Source organism: Sorex araneus, chromosome 9 (assembly GCF_027595985.1).
Source record: "Sorex araneus isolate mSorAra2 chromosome 9, mSorAra2.pri, whole genome shotgun sequence".
NCBI classification, from domain to species: domain Eukaryota; kingdom Metazoa; phylum Chordata; class Mammalia; order Eulipotyphla; family Soricidae; genus Sorex; species Sorex araneus.
The window spans coordinates 13,934,474-13,950,645 of record NC_073310.1 but is presented as its reverse complement, the minus strand read 5'-3'; positions in this window follow the sequence as shown (position 1 = coordinate 13,950,645).

Below are 16,172 nucleotides of genomic sequence, written 5' to 3'. Positions count from 1 at the left end.
TTCTTTGGTGGATGAAGCAGCCTCCAGTGGGGTTGGTGGGGGGCAGTGTGGGGGTGTGGCTGTCCTAATCTGCCCCCTCCATTGCAGATGCAGAAAGAGATGAGTGAATGGAGGGACCCAGCCAGGCTTGTGCAGTGAGAGGAGCAGAGAGAGAGAGAAAGGAAAGCACAGCGCTGGGGTTCCCTCCTGACCCCTACAGGGGATGGCGGTGTTTCCCCCCCTCCACCCCCCGATGTTGACTGACAGCCAATTCCCTTCACAGGTGGTGTGATAAAGGCTCCCTGAGGCAGAAAGGGGCACCATAGGTCAGGTATTGTGGCGCATCTTTTGGGGGCCCCCAAGAAGATCTCAGGGGACTTTCTCCAGTGATTCTCGGCCAGTAGGGCCAGTGAGTTAATGCAAGGGTCCAAGGATGTGGGGCTCCTCAGGCCCTGCGGTGCCAGGGCCAACCCAGTACAACCTAGTGGTATTGGGGACCTCCAGGGCTTCATCCCAATGATGCTCAGGGACCATGGGGTACCAGGGATCCAACCTAGTTTGGCACATATAAGGCAAACACCCTAGTCCCTGTGCCATCTCTCCAGGCCCTGAGATGTTTCTGGACTTGGAAATTCCCAAGACCACAGGAGACAGGTGTCAATACCAGCACGGGGTGGGTACCAGGGAGTCCGGTCAACTGTCCCATAGGAATAATGCCACGGACCGTGAGGGGTCTCAGCACAGAGGGCGGCCGTGAGGGGTCAGTCTCTCCTCTCCAGACTGAGGATTTCAGTAGTGGGACTTTGCAACCAGACAAATGTCTGAGGTGATAAACCCCAGGCAGGGTTGGCAAATTTAGAAAATAAAAGACAGTATGCCCTGAGCATACTTGGATAATTTGAATATCAGGGAGACAAGAATATATGTAAATTTTCTCATTTGCATATATTCCAAATATTGCATGGATCAACTCATGACAAAACTTATTCTTTTAATCTGTAGTTTCCATTTAACTAGGATTAGGGTGAGGATTGGAATTAAGGCTCGGGCTAGGATTAGGGTAAGATTTATTATTAGAATTTAGGTTAATGATAGTTTTAGGATTAAAGTTAGAGGCTATGGTTAAGAGTTAGGACTAGGGTCAGGATTAGAGTTAGACTTAAGGTTAGTTAGGGGCAGGCTCTGTAGCACTGTCACCGTCATCCCGTTGTTCATCGATTTGCCTGAGCGGGCACCAGTAACATCTCCATTGTGAGACTTGTGGTTACTGTTTTTGTCATGTTGAATACGCCACGGGGAGCTTGCCAGGCTCTGCCATGTGGGCGGGATACTCTTGGTAGCTTGCTGGGCATTCTGAGAGGGATGGAGGAATTGAGCCCAGGTCGGCCGCGTGCAAGGCAAACACCCTACCCGCTGTGCTATCGCTCCAGTCCAGGCTTAGGCTAAGTATTAGAATTTAGGTTAGCATGAGAGTTAGGGTTAGAATTAAAGTTAGGGTTAGAGTTAAGATTTGGGTTAGGGTTAAGGTTGGAATTAGGGTTAATATTCAGAGTTAGGGGTAGAGTTAGGGGTTAGGCTTAGAGTTAGGGGTTAGACTTAGAGTTAGGGTTTAGGGTTAGAGTTAGGGATTAGGCTTAGAGTTAGGAGTTAATTCGAGAAAAATTTAAAAAATAGAATTAGGAGTTAAGGTTAGAGTCAGAGGTTAAGGTTAGAGTTCAGATTTCAAGTCAAGGCTAGGGTTGGGATTAGGGTTAGAGTTAGGAGTTAGAGTTAGGATTCAGATTAGGGTTAGGATCTATTAATTTTAGGGATGGTTTAGTTCAGTGTTGGCAGTTCTCGTCCCAGCCACACAGAGGAAATGAACTGACCCCACGTCCACCTCCTGCTTCAGCTATGCCCCGTGCTAATTCTGCCTCTTCATTAGTTCCACGTGATGCTCCGGCCCCTTAGAGCCCCATCCTCCCTCCCCTGGATGGGGGGGGGGTCTGTCGAAGCTACTGGAACATCCCCGCCTCATAGACACTTCTCCGGCCGTCACCACCTCACCTCCACAATCATCGAGCTCCTGGACCCCCGTGTGCAGGGGGCCCCCAGCTCCTCACCGAGTCGGAAGCTCAGCTTCCCGCTGGCTCATTAGAGATTCCAGCGTGGGTGCCAGGAGATCGGCTTTTGGGGGTGGCAGATAAGACAATAATACGCGCCCTTCCCGGGAGGCATCCCTGGACGCTGCCAGTCACTGAACGCGAGGGTTTCCTCTGTCTACCAGGCCCAGAGTCCTTTGTGAACGATGCGGTACCTGCGGGGTGTCCTGTTCTCTTTCTTCCTGCCAGATCTCCTTTGAGGCCGCTTCTGAATAGCCTGCTCATGAATGGCCCTGCTGTTGGCAAAGAAGAGGGGGAGCAGCCAGTGACGCCCCCTCTACAGCTCTTTTTTTGCTTCCTTTGGCAGACCCAGGGGCTAGGCCACCCGCTCATTTGTTCTTCAAATGCCCCTTGGCACCCAGGAGCTAATGATCATCGGGACTTACCAGTCTTCTGACTTGGCACCTGTTTTCCTCTTACCCGCCCCTACCTACCAGCCCGTCCTACCTCTCTGGACCCCCCTCCCCAAGTCAGGCACCATCTCTCTCCCCCAGGTGGCCTCCCAGGCCTCCCTGACTGTGATCTTTCTTACTACAGCCCTGATTTAGCCCTGGGTGAGTCTGTGTATAGGCCTCAAGGCAGGAGGAAGCATCTTGCCCCTTATCCTGTTGCTAATGAGCTGCACAGGCCAGGTTCAAGCTCAGGGGTCATTGGCCCCAGGGCCCCGCTGGCTAAGGGCAGCCAAGTGGATGCAGGAGCCAACGCCAACACTGGCGTGATGATGATCCCCACGCCCGCCTTCCAGAACCATGAGTTAATTACAGCACCGATGCCAAGGGCTTTGAAAGCGCCTGACGAGGTGTTTAAAACAGGGGGAGGAAGAAGAGCTTTGAGGCAGCACCACCGTCCCTTGCTTTCCCTTCAAGAATCGCTCCTGGGGACGCACCAAATCCCCAGCCCCTTTCATCTTTCTTTCCCTTTTCCAGCTCTTTAGCCAGGAACTGGGTTTGAATATTTTTTCCCCCTTTGAGATAATTATTTACACAGAAGGAGAATAATTAGCAGCCCAGGAAATGCGTCTTTGTTCTCCGCTGCTCCCCTCCCCAGTCTGCCTCTCCTGTCTGAAGTGGTGCGGAGCTTGGGTGGGGGGTGGTGGGGGAGACATCAAAGTCGGCTGGGGGAGCCGGCAGGGAGAGGATTTTCTTTGTCTGACTGCAAAGCTAAGAGAGATGAGCTCACAAGCTCAGCTTGTTTGGCTCTGTCCCCCCTGATGGCTACCATTTTCTCTGGGCTGAGGACCCCCCTCCCTGCCCAGGGGAGGTTAGAATAACTGGTTGCGTTCCAGGTCAGGTGAGGGGCTTTGTACTGGACGCCCTACCCCAAGGCTTCTCAGAAAACACGAGCACTGAAGGAGAATGGCCCACAAAGCGCAAATGCTCTTACAGGAGCTGAGTGATGCTGGCCAGTGGACGGAGGACAGGAAGGGGTGTGGAGGGGATGTTCCTGGCAGGCTCCTCTGCGACCTACCTGTTACTACCAGATAAAGGTGGCGTGATGCCATTCAAGAGAACAAAAGCAACCGGTGCCGGTGTGGATGTGGGGAAAAAGGGACGCTCCTTCACTGTTGGTGGGAATGCCGACTGGTCCAGCCTCTCTGGAAAACAATATGGACAGTCTTTCAAAAACTAGAAATTGAGCTTCCATATAACCCCGCAATACCACTGCTGGGAATATATCCCGAGGATACAAAAAAGCACAGTAGAAATGACATCTGTACCTATATATTCATTGAGCACTGTTCACAATAGCCAAAACATGAAAACAACCCGAGTGCCCTAAAACAGAAGACTGGTTAAAGAAACTTTGGTACATCTACACAATAGAATACTACGCAGTTGTTAGGAAAAATGAAGTCATGAAATTTGCTTATAAACGGATAGACATGGAGAGTATCATGCTAAGTGAAATGAGTCAGAAAGAGAGGGACAGACATAGAAGGACTGCACTCATTTGTGGAGTATAGAAGAATATCACATGAGGCTGACACCCAAGGACAGTAGATACAAGGGCCAGGGGGATTGCCCCAGAGCTGGAAGCCTGCTTCATGAGTGGAGGGGAGAAGGCAGATGGAATAGAGAAGGGATCACTGAAAAAATGATGGCTGGAGGAATCAGTTGGGATGGGAGATGTGTGTCAAAAGTAGATGATGGACCAAACATGATGACCTCTCAGTGTCTGTGCTGCAAGCCATAATGCCCAAAAGTAGAGAGAGAGTATGGGGAATATTGTCTGCCATGGAGGCAGGGGGAGGGTGGGAAAGGGGGGGTATACCCGGGATATTGGTGGTGGGGAATGTGCACTGGTGAAGGGATGGGTGTTTGATCATTGTGAGATTGTAACCCAAACATGAAAGCTTGTAACTGTCTCACGGTGATTCAATAAAATTAAAAAAAAGAAAGGTGGGTGATGCTTCCAAAGACACCACCTCTGTGACTTTGCGTGTGCAGTTTTATCTCCTGGAGAACACTGAGCAAGCCCAAGGCAACCCTCCAAAGCAGGACTGGCTCTAGCCCCAGACCCCCACTTTGTGATCAGCCCCAACCTTATCATTTGCTTACAGGTGGAGGAGTCTGAATTTCAGGCACAGAGGAAGACCATGGGTAAAGTATCAGGACTAGAATAGGAGCTTCCAATTCAACCAGGGTTGTTTCCAGTGGCTTATGAGCGTGGTGGGCATGGCCAGATACCCAGATCATTGGCAACTCAGTCACAGTGTGTATTTAATATTAATTCCCCTCTTGCATTTTAGCTAGGTTGGATAGATGTCTCCCTCCGGTCTCCTCATTAAAACTCTATTGGAGGCAAATGGCAAAAACCCAGTTCAAAGGAGCAAGAAGATAGCCAGAAACTGGAAACAACCGGAGTGCCCAGAATCGACACCTAGATAAAGAAACTATGGTACGTCTACACAATGGAATACTATGCAGCTGTTAGGAAAAACGAAGTCATGAAATTTACTCATAAGTGGATGGACATGGAGAGTATCATGCTGAGTGAAAGTCAGAAGGAGAGGGACAGACATAGAATGACTGCACTCATTTGTGGGACATTAAACAAGAAAAACATAGTATAAGACTAATATCCAGGGACAGAAAAAAAACAGGGACCAAGAGGACTGACCCATGCTTGGAAACTTGCCATAAGCATGTGGGGGGCAGAGGGCAGTTAGGGTAGAGAAGGGAATGACTCTGGACAAGAACTGAGTGCTGAAAGTAGGTAAAGGGATACACGTGATGGCCTTTCAGTATCTATATTGCAAACCATAATGCCTGAAAGGAGAGAGAGAAAGAGAGAGACAGAAGGAGAGAGAGAGAGAGAGGGAGAGAAATGGAGAGAGAGGGAGAGAGGATGGGAGAGAGGAAGAGAGAGGGAGAGGGAGAGAGAGAGGGAGGGAAGGAGGGAGGGAGGGAGGGAGGGAAGGAGAGAGAGAGAGAGAGATGGTTCTAGAGCAGTGCCAGGAGCCCAGAGGTTGGCATTTTCCGATGGCCCTCATCTAGATGTGTGATGGCACTAGAGCTGGAGGAGACAGAAGGGAGGAGGGTGCCAACCCTACCCAATTCCATGAGCTGAGACGAGGAGGGGGTGGTGTTCCCAAGGAATATCAGGGTTCCTTGAGGGAGAGGGACACAGGGGAGACGTTAGCCTCAGGGGCCCACTCTATCAGCGTTGCTCCATCCATCAGCCTGTGTTCTGGCTCCAGGGAACATCCTTGAAGTGAGCGAGGTTACAGGTGACAGTCAATGTGCAGAGAAACCAAGTGAATGTTCTAAGGCTGTGAGAGTCAAGTAGGAAGATTTGGGGGCAGCAGTGAGGTCATTTGTGATGGTCCCACGGGGATGAGGGGAAGGAGGGCACTACTGGTTTTTGTGGCTGGAGGCCCAGGATGCTCAAACATCTCCAGTGGATAACACGGTTGCTGCCCAGAGCCCCGCCCCCAGAATCAATCCCCAGTGCAGCTACACTCGGTGATCTTGTTGGCAGCTTAGCCAAGGGAAACACCAACACATTTGTTCAAAGCCAACAGACTTTGAACTTCGCTATGCCTCTCCTGGGGTTTTGTCCATAAGCTGTCATCGACAGAAGGATGGGTGCTCACCCCCACGCCTGAGGAGACACTTCCTGTTCCAGTTGCTCAATCAGATGTCAGGGAAACCCTGTCTCTTGGGGGACGAGGGGTTAACTCAAGTTCCAGCAGGCATGCAGGTTGCCTGGGATTCCAAAGTGACACACCAGCTGGAGATGGGGGAGGGGTGCCGGGGACCAGAGGAATGGGTGGCAGAGGAATCCATCAAAGGAGCCAACCTCGGGGCTGGAGCGACAGTACAGTGGGGAGGGCGTTTGCCTTGCATGCGGCCAATCAGGGTTCAATCCCTGGCATCCCATATGGTCCCCCAAGCACCGCCAGGAGTAATTCCTGAGTACAGAGCCAGGAGTAACTCCTGAACATTGCTGGGTGTGACCCAAAAAGAAAAACAAAGGAGCCAACCTCCCTGCTGGGACCCAGCACCTGAGAACTAGGGAGACCTAGACAGAAAAGTGGGCATCTCAGAGCTAGAATCCAGACCACAGTGTAGGAGAAGAGCTGGGAAGCCTCCTGAGGCCAGAGAAGCAGAGAGCAGGGCAGAGATCCACTAAGAGGACCGGATTATAGGCAAGTCTCCAAGGTCAGCCCCAAGGGGTGGCTGCAATGGAGGTTTGAACATGGCCCATTTGCCAGCAGAATTGGTCCCCTGTGCTGAGGCAGCAAGTGTCAACAGAGGTTACAAGGGGCTGGGGAGGTAGCACAGTGGGTAGGGTGTTTGCCTTGCATGCGTCGGGTCTAGGTTCAATCTCCAGCATCACCTATGGTCCCCTGAGCTCTGCCAGGAATGACCCCTAAGCACAGAGCCAGGAGGAAGCCCAGAGAACAGCGGGGTGTGGCCCACAAGCAAAACTAAAATACAGATATCACAGGTGTGAGAGGCAAAAGCACAGACCCAAGTATATCTGGACTACGGAGAAGCAAACGATGAACCGCCCTCCCCGCCCCACACACACCCACGAACAAGTGTGATCAAACGCACAGGACATAAATCACATTATCTATTAGTCTTCTTAACCACTTTTAAGTGCACAGATCAGAGTGAGTACATTGCGTGGTTGTGTAACCACCACTCCTTCCGTCCCCGGAACGCTTTTCATCTTGCAAAGTTGGAACTTTGTCCTCACTCAACACTCACTTCCCATTCTCCCCTCATCCCAGACTCTGGGACCCACCGTTTCCTCTCTCTGAGTTGGACTCCTCTAGAAGCCTCCTCTAAGGCAAGTCACACCGCATGGATCTTTTTGAGACCGGCTTATGTCTCATGGCATAATATTCTCATGGTTCATTCATATTGTAATCCACATTATAGCTTCTTTCTTTTTTAATGCTCCGAGTACATACCGTATTTCCTTATCTGTACTTCCACGAATAGACATTTGGTTTCCTCTGTCCTTCAGCTATTAGGAAGAAGGTTGCTATGAATATGAGTCTACAAATAACCCTTCAGGATTCTGATTTCTTTTGTTTTGGCTTCTTGGGTCACACCAGGCTATGCATAGGGGTTACTTCTGGCTCTGCACTCAGGAATTACTCCTGGCAGTGCTCCGGGGACCTTATGGGATGCTGGAAATCGAACCGGGGTTGGCTGTGTGCAAGGCAAACTCTCTACCCCCCTGTACTATTGCTCCAGCCCCCCAGGATTCTGATTTCATTTCTTTTGTGTAGACATGGAATTGATGGGTTGTGTGTTAATTCTCTTTCATCTTTTTTTGAGGAGTCACTAAATTGTTATTCACAGTATACTTTTATATTCTTAACAACAGTAGACATGGGTCCAATTTTACAACACCCTCCCCAGAACATGGTCTTATTTTTTTAAAATAGTAATTCATTCCCATTTTGTATTAGATGGTATCTTACAAAGAATTTTGCTTGCATCTCTCTAATAACCAGTGATATTGAATTTTCTTTCTTTATTAATTTTTATTTTTAGTCCATATGAGCCATCTTTAGATTTTCTTTGGAGAAGAGTCTCTTAAAATCCTAAAAATTTTTAAAGTCCATTTTTGAATTGGGTTGTTTTGGGAATTTGTTGGTGTTGTTGAGTCATAGAAGTCCTCTTTGTAATTTGGATGTGAGTATCTTATTGAATATAGGATTTTAAAATATTCTCCCTCATTTTGAGGGCTGCTCATTTCTTCTATTGATGGAATAAAAATTGATGCCAGACATTTTAAGTCTGTATGACGTCCAATTTTTCTCCTTTTTCTTTTGGTGCCTGCGATTTGGTGCCACAGCCAAGCAATTGATGCCAAATTCAATCTCCTGAAGCTTTTCCCTTGTGTTTTATTCTAAGAGTTATACAGTTTGGAAAGTGACCCTTGTGTCTGATTAATTTTGAGTTAACTTTTATATGGTATTAGGTAATAGCTGAACTTCATTCTTTTGCATGTGGGTATCTGGTTTCTCCTGCATCATTCGTTGAAGAGATCATACTTTCTCCCAGTGAGTGGTCGTGGTATTCTAATTAATAATCATTGAACCATAAATGTGAAGATTTATTTTGGCACTATATTCTTCTGGTCTGTGTCTGTTTTCAACCTTTTAACACTTGTAAATTGGCACTGGTCCTCAAACTGACAGTTGAAAACCACGGATCTATATCTTTGTCGTTAAGCCAATACTACACTTCTGAATTACTGTTGCTTTATGCTACACTTTAAAAAATTTTTTTTATTGAATCACTGTGAGGTACAGTTACAAAGCTTTCATGTTTCAGTTTCAGTCAAACAATGATCGAACACCCATCACTCCACCTGTGTACAATTTCCACCACCAATGTCCCCATTATTCCCCTCATATCCCACCCCTCCCTCTGCCTCTGGCAGATAATTTCCCCCATACTCTCTCTCTACTTTAGGACATTATGGTTTGCAATACAGATACTGAGAGGCTATCACGTTTGGTCCTTTATCTACTTTCAGCACATAACTCCCATCCCAAACTATCCCTCCAACTGTTATTGACTTAGTGATCCTTTCTCTATTTCAGCTGCCTTCTCCCCCAGCTCATGAGGCAGGCTACCAACCATGGAGAAATATTCCTGGCCCTGTCTCTCCTGTCTTTGGGTGTCAGTCTCATTATACTATGTTTTGAAACTAGAAAGTGTAAGTCCTTACTTTTCAGGATAGCTTTGGCTGTTTAGGGTCTTCTGAAATTCCATATTAATTTTGAAGTTGGTTTTTTTAATTCTGCTTAATATATCATTAGAATTTTTGTTTGTTTGATTTTGGGGCCACACCCAGTGATACTCAGGGCTTGATCCTGACTGAGTTCAGAGATCACTCCTGGTGAGGCTGGGGGACCATATGGGTTGCCAGGGATTGAGCCTGGTTGAATTATGTGCAAAGCAAGTGCCCTACCCACTGAACTATCTTACCAGCCTTAATATAAAGACTGATTAAATTTGTAAATGACTTTAGGTAGTATTGTTATCTCAAAAATTTAAGCACTAAAATATTTAGTATGTATATCTATCAGTATGTATGTTTGTGTTTATATGTGTGACTACATGTATGTTTGTTTATATGTTTGAGTGCCTGTGGGTATCCTGATTCAGTCTAAAAGAGGATGAAGGAGTATTTTCATGGAAGACACTCTTGATACACAGCAGGTGACCACTAACTATTGTGCTGTACAGTGAAGTAATCAGAGAGATCATTATTGGCTATAAAGTTTAGAAGTTAACACCACTCAAGGGTCAGCCAACGTCTAAGTCATATTTTAAGAATTTGTTTATTAATTCCATCATTATTTTATTTCCTCTTTTAACCCTCTACTACTGCCAGAGGTGTGGGGAACATATTATCATGCCATTCATCAAAGGACTGATATCCAAGATACATAAAGCACTCCCAGACTCGGCTACAAAAATAGCCTCATCTGAAGTGGGGAGAGCAGAGGAACAGACACTTCTCTGAAGAGGATAGATGGACGGCCAGTGGGGCTGCAGGAAAGTGTTCATTGTCACTCATTATCGGAGAAGTACAAATCACAATGATCTTCAACTATCATTTCATACCAGGGAGAACCACCTCTGTGAAAAACACCAGAAACAACCAGTGTTGGTGGGATGTAGTGAGGAAGGAACTCTCAGTCACCGCTGGTGGCAGTGCTGTCTGGCTCAGCCTCTCTGAAAACAGTATGGAGATATCCCCCCTAAAGTTAGAATAGTGCTTCCCTATAGCCCAGAAACTCCCCTTCTTGGCATCTATCCCCCCAATCACAAAACATTTATTCGCAGATATATATGTACACTTATGTTCATTGCAGTGCTTAGTCCAATAACTGGAATATGGAAACAACCCTTAAAAACCCAACAGAAGAATAGATAAAGAAACTGTGGTGTGGATACACCATATGGAATATACTATGAAGCTGTGAGAAAATATGAAACCATGCAGTTTGCTAAAGTATAGATGTAACCAGAGGGTATCCAGTTAAGCGAATTATGTCAGAGGGAGGAGGGGAACTAGCAGAGGGTTGCCTTCATGCCTGGTGTACAGAGACTCAAAACAGGGAAATAGTGGTACCAAGCAATAATAAGCTCTTGGTCCTGGGTCCTGAGACTCTCTGCCCGCATGCCTGGCTGTCTTCCCCGGGGCCCCTCGGAGGGGATGGGCTCCAGCTTACTTTCCCCTCCCCAAGCAGAGCTCCTGATGGCCGAAGACCTCTGGAACCTAGCCACAGCCATGCTCAAGGCCCCTCTCCACATGTTCAGACAAGCCTCACGCATGAAGGTACTGGCAGAGGAACCCAGGTGTGTGTAATCCCATCAACGGCCAATATCCAGAGACCAAAAAGTAAGCTCCCAGAAGCACGAGGCCACTTTGCGGCTGCATGATATCTTGTAGCCTACTTCTCCCTCTGGGAGAAACGAGCAAGCTACTGAGAGTTTCCTGCCCACATGGGAGAGCTTCACAAGCTTCCCATGGTGTATCCATATGCCAAAGCCAGTAACAAGCTGGATCTCATTCCCCTGACCCTGAAAGAGCCTCCAATGTGGCATCGTTGGGAAGGCTGAGTAGAGAGAGGCTTCTAAAATCTCAGGGAGAGGACGAATGGAGAGGTTGCTGAGACTGCTCGAGAAATTCGACCATCAACGGGATTTCGTCACTCGTGACTTGTGTTCCTGGGTTATAAGACTCGGATTTCCAGTCAGGGTGAGAAGGGGTGGGAGAATGAGCGGGGGGACTAGAGGGAACATAAAAATATTGGTGAAGAGTCTGGGGCATTTTGGTGGTGGGGAAGGGCTACTAACTATGGAGCAAGTCTTAAACATTACACTATGGTAAACATGTAATTCCAAGTACAATACTAAAAGCAAAAATGAAAAGAGAGAAATGAAGCAAGTCTAGAGCAGTGAACAAGAGCAGCATAACCTCCCTCGGGCTCCTGGCTAATGTGGGGAGAAAGATTCAAAATATGTGATAAAGTTCAATCCAACCAATGGTGGCCCTTCTTACTAGGGACCATTAGTTCATCTCAGCACTATTGTTTGGGTCTGTTAAGAGGGATAAAATGATTCGTGTCCACCGTATGTTTTATGATTATCTTTTGAATAATTTACTAGAAATCAATACCCAAAAGTCTATGTCTTTCTGACGGCGTGGCATTTTATAAGGACGATTAAGGAGGTATGAACTTGGAGGTGTGGGAAGAAAACAAAAATAAGAGATATGAACTTGCAACAGTGGGACATGTGGGTGATCTCGGGATGGGCGTAATACCAACGCACTCTCCACCGAGATTCGACCTGGGTGGCCACACGTTTGTGCGACTACTCTGCGGCTGACCGACCATGATCCGGAGGCCAGCTAGACTACTTTTGGTACCAGCAGCTGCTTGCAGAAATGTCTCTAGACTGTGAACTAAGCCATAGCCCTGTGCTGCCCCAGGAAGGGAAATGATGTAATTTCTAACATAAATCTCCCTGGACTTAGTTACTAAAATACTAAAATACAGAAATCCCAAACTGCACGGCTGCTATTGCGGCCACATGACTTCATATCTCTTCACTCTCAGCAATGGAAAACTAATTATCAAAAGCTTCCTTTCAGGCTGTTTTTTTTGGGGAAACTCCAATAACAATAGTGAGTTTTGTGTTGAAATATGGAATGTAATCAAGGTAAAGAGAAATTGAAGTGAAATTTATTAGCTATGCAGGTGGGGTGGGGGTTGGGGGTGGGAGGTATACTGGGGTTTTTGTGGTGGAATATGTGCACTGGTGAAGGGACAGGTCTTTGAGCTTTGTATAACTGAGACATAATCCTGAAAGCTTTGTAACTTTCTACATGGTGATTCAATAATATAAATAAATTAAATTAAAAAAAAGTCTATGTCTTTTCTACATACAAATAATGAAAGAGAAGAAAAACTCCCATTCACAATTGTGCCTCAGAAAATCAAGTTTCTTGGTTGGAATCAGTTTAACTAAGAAGGTAAAGGAATGGGGCCGGAGCGATAGCACAGCGGGTAGGGCGTTTGCCTTGCACGCGGCTGACCTGGGTTCGATCCCCGGCATCCCATATGGTCCCCCAAGCACTGCCAGGAATAATTCCTGAGTGCAAAGCCAGGAGTAACCCCTGAGCATCGCTGGGTGTGACCCAAAAAGCAAAAAAAAGAAGGTAAAGGAATTATATAAAGAAAATTATACAAAACGCAACTTCAAGAAATAAAAGAGGACACAAGAAAATGGAGATGCATGCCCTGCTCATGGATTGGGAGAATTAGCATGGTCAAGATGGCAATACTCCCCAAAGCTTTACACAGTCTCAATGCAGTCCCTATAAGGACACCCATTTTTCAAAGGAATAGATAAAACACTCCTGGAACAATCTACTCAAAAAGAAACAAAACTCTAATTTATTTAGATGCTTCTTGAGGACTTAAGCAACCAAATCAAGAAGCAGATGATGGGGACAAAGAAAAAGTCAAGATTATCATCACATTATCCTCAGGCTCACACTTTTTGGTGTGAGGTGGAATCTCAAAACCAATATTCACAGGTAGCAACTGGGAAAGTTGATGGTAAACATAGACATTCTGGAAAATAGTGTTGTCTACTGGGGGATGAGTTCTAGATCCTAGGGGGTGTGGTGGGCAGGAGGCTGTGGGAGGACTCGTCCGATCCACTCACTGGAGGGGAAAATGAGAGTCCCCTGGGGTCTTCTGATGGGACCTGCCAACACATTGCTACAAGATTCTGTGCAGAGATGCAAACGAGGTATCTCACATGTAAGCCCTGATGCCTCTTCCTGACCACAGGGCCCTGGGATAATGACTTTATGCCTTAAATGGTACCCCAATAAACAGTCCGGCCAACCAGGGGGAAGTATTCCAGGTCCTTCTGAGTAGGCAAAGCTTCTGGGAAATGTGGCCGCTCTCTTCCACTGCCCTGTGGGATTGAACATGGAAGGGAATACTTTCATTGTTCTCGCCACATCGGCGGGCGTCTTCTCATTCCCACCGCTTGTTTACACCTGCGTTCTTGGCACTTCTGCCATTCCACATGAGTAATTTCTAAATTAAAGCTGCCACTCAGCTGGAAGGCCTTGGAGTCTCTAGTTTATTAATCTGAATATCATTCAACTCAACATATGTTGTTTTCTAAATGTACCAAGTAAATGATTCCAGGGCTGGAGTCCGTGGTCTTGGGGGTGGGAATAGAGTAGCAGCGGAGAAGGCAGATATTTAGAACACACACAGAGGCCTGGCACGATCCAAAGGGAGGCATAGGGCAGGGTGACACATCTCTCAGAGCCCACCTGGGTGGTCTCTCCATGACCAAACCGCAGGACCTTAAGGCATTGGAAAGCTGACTGGATGGTAGGTGGCCGTTAGCCTGTGACCTTGACCTCTTCCACCCGTATGTTCCATGTTTAATCCCTCCCTTCCCTATAATGCTTTCTCTCTAAAGAATCTAGAATGGGCAAAAGCCACGCAACTTGTCCTTGAAGGTAGAGTTGCATCCCAGGGATCTGGGGACAGCAGAGAAGGGTTTTCTCTGGTCCAAGGCGACCATGACATATGTATTGAACTAGAGGAGACTGTGTTCTCTCCATCGGCCAAGTACATTTTACTCAGGAGGTGGATTCAAAGTCTCCTAAGCAAAAGCAAAATTCTAAAGGCAGTGATAGAGGGCTGGAGCAATAGCACAGCGGGTAGGGCGTTTGCCTTGCACGCAGTAGACCCGGGTTCGATTCCCAGCATCCCACATGGTCCCCTGAGCACTGCCAGGGGTGATTCCTGAGTGCAGAGCCAGGAGTGACCCCTGTGCATCGCCGGGTATGACCTAAAAAAAAAAAGCAAATAAATAAATAAATAAAGGCAGTGGTAGGGTTAATTAGCTTATGGGAGGAAGGAATCAAAGAATGGAAACAGCTTCATGAATCCTGAAGATCAGGAAACAGGTCTGCTCTCATCGTCTCAGTTCTCCTGCTTCTCTTGGCTTGAATGTCTACTCCAGTAAGTTCTTTCTGTCTGCTAACCGTTTGAGGGGGAACACCCTCCAGGACCCCAGCGACTCAACTTCTCCTCTCCAATTCTGTTGGCAGAGATGGTAACAAGGGGGTCAGTTACACCCACGCTCATGGAAAATAACTCTGCCTCCGGAGATCTAGCATGGAATCTTAGGGATCTTCCCAGGAGAAGGTGGGGGGACGGACGGAAGCTGGACACTGATCCTTGGACCCCACACCCTGAGACTTCCGTGCTCACGCTAGCTTTGAAAGTACCCCACTCTCAGTTGCTTCCTGATTTTTTTTGTGGGTTTTTTTTTTTTTTTGGTCAGGTTTGGAGAAATCCTGCAACAAAAAAGAACTCCTTAAATTGGATGGACTCAGTCATTTCCTAAAATGTTTTGACTTTTGCTTTCCAGTACCAGTATTTACTAATCTAGAAACCCTGATGGTCTTCGGAGAGCCAAGACTCAAATGCCAAGATTCACAGCCAGTCTAAAGGAGGAGTGAAATGGATGTTTTTGGACCAAGAAGCTAGAACGGGGCAGAAGAGAATTGAGAGGGACAGGTCAGATAAGCATGAAGGGGAAACGCTTCGCCCTTCTTCTGTGCCAGGGGCCGAGTGAATGGAAGAGCTGGAGTGGGCCCGCCCGCCCGCCAGGAGAACAGGCTGGGACGTGTGCCTGTGCTCCAACAGAAGCTGGGCAGGAGGCAGTCTGGGAAGATGAAGACGGGTCTCCCTCTGGGTCGGGCAGAGGCGCGCACGGCAGTGGCTCCTTCGCTGACGGAGCCCGTCTGACGCCTGTGATGCCAATGCAGAGGGACATGAAGCCACTGAGAATGCACAGTGCATTTGACTCTGCTTTCGTGGAGACAGGAAGTCTAATACGGATGCAAACGGGACGTCCGGGCTCTGGCCTGGGACTCAGAGACAGGACTTGAATCATCAGGATCCACGCAGGAAAGGAGAAATGACTCTGGGAGGGGAGAGGGGGACAGTGTACTGGCTCTGGGGACCCAGCTCTGGGGATCCCTGCTCCTGGGTTCTTGTGGGGCCCCTGTGAGTGAGAGATGGCAAGGAGCACCTACCCCGGGAAGCCCCGCCACCATGGGGCTGGAGGTTCAAAGCAGGGGAGGCAGTGTTGCCTGGGTTCAGGGTCTGGGGGTCTCCCCAGCCACTGAGAAGCGGGCATGATAGTGGGCGAGATGAGAAGCCCTGGAGCCCCAGAAGAGTGGCCTTACCCATGGAGGAGCTGATGTGTGTGGTGACCCCGGTTGTCCTTCTCTGCCCCATTCCATTCCTCCCATCACTGACCCCCCAGCCCTGCACCTACTAGGGTCGGCCGCTCGGCAAGTTTATTTTGCAGAACAGAGCAGAGAAAAACAGCAAAGTGAACCATTCGAGGAATCCTAGACGGGCACTAAAGCCTCTCTTGGAAATGCCAGATCCTGTGACTTCCCAGAAGAGGGACAAGGAAGTCTTTCCCGCAAAGGGTTAATGAAAAAATA